The following is a 1,580-nucleotide window of genomic DNA, read 5'->3' as shown; positions in this document are numbered from 1 at the left end:
TTTGCTTTGCAAAATTGCTTTGGTTATTAAACCTTAGATTTTAAATCTTTTTTGTTAATTTAAGCAAAAAAGCCTGGATTGTATAAAAATGAAATATTTTGGAAATGTGTGTGGGTTTATTTGTTACTTATTTTGACAACATATTATCAGAGATCTAATAAATAATATGAAAAATGTTAAAAGTGTTCAGAATTTTATTAGTCAACTATTTGACATTTATGTAGTTTGAGGTGACTGAAAAATAGGTTCACAGAAAGGTCCTAAATTCATGAAGATAAGTCAGTTTGGGTTTTAAGGTTCTACAAGTTTCTGTGAAGAAAGGGATTTCAAAGGTTGAGAATGATGACTAGATCTGAGTTTTGAAAAATAAAAACCATTTGCTGAGATATTGGAGGAAATTAGCCTTAGTTATTTGGAATTTGGGCATATGGTCTATTATTCTATATAATAAAGAGCTAATATGCTAATTAGACTGAACGGCAGAATGACCTTCAGGAATGACCTTCCAGAACAACCTTTCGGAACAATCAGTGGGAGGGGCCATGGGGCCATGGGGCTGCTAGGCAGCCAGGACTGCGAGGGTCGAGCCCCTTGCACGAATTTCGTGCATCGGGCCTCTAGTTACTCATAATAAAGCCATATTAGTAGCCTTTGCCCAGTAAGTTTTTCATTATTTAGGCTTGAGCACAAATAGAAAATTGAGTATTTCTAACAAACAACGGGTTTCCTTTAATCCAGGATTTTGAATTATCCTTGATTCTTAATCACAGAGATTATATTAATTTCTTGATAAACACATTCCTATTTCATTTTTACTTTTTTAATCCTCACCTGAGGATATGCCTTTATTGATTTTAGAGGGAGAGTAAGGGAGAGGGAGAGAGACAGAGAGAAACACTGATGTCAGAGAAAACACTGATGGGTTGCCTCCTGTATGTACCCTGACCAGGGATAGAACCTGCAACCCAGGCATGTGCCCTGACTGGGAATCAAACCTGTGACCTTTTGGTGTATGAGACGATGCTCCAACCAACAGAGCCACACCAACCAGGGCCCTATTTCATTTTAAAAGTTGATTTTCATTACTATTCATTATAAACTATGGAACAACCAAGTCTTTCATTAAAAACAAATTTACAAAAACATCAATAGGAAAGGGGTTAATATCCAAAATATATTAAAAAACAACAACCCATACATAAAAAACTAAGGTTTAGCATCCAAATGATCCAGCAAATTATCATCTGAAATGACATTTGACTATTGAATGACTATCATATGAAGAGAGATAGATACTGTATGATATTTATGCTTTATAAATCTAGAAAATTTATAGTGAGCCTCTTGTGAACATTTCATGATTGAAAAAAATGAGAATTTTGCAACCTGGAATAGCACTTAGAAAGCTGGTTGAGCCCTAGCTGGTTTGGCTCAGTGGCTAGAGCTTCAGCCTGTGGACTGAAGGGTCCTAGGTTTGATTCCAGTCAAGGGCACATGCCTGGGTTGTGGGCTTGATCCCCAGTAGGGGACATGCAGGAGATAGCCCATCAATGATTCTCTCTCATCGTTTATGTTTCTAT

The sequence above is a fragment of the Myotis brandtii genome, unplaced genomic scaffold (genome assembly GCF_000412655.1).
Source record: "Myotis brandtii unplaced genomic scaffold, ASM41265v1 scaffold811, whole genome shotgun sequence".
In the NCBI taxonomy this organism is placed as follows: domain Eukaryota; kingdom Metazoa; phylum Chordata; class Mammalia; order Chiroptera; family Vespertilionidae; genus Myotis; species Myotis brandtii.
The sequence above is the reverse complement of the archived record's forward strand: the minus strand, read 5'-3'. Positions refer to the sequence as shown.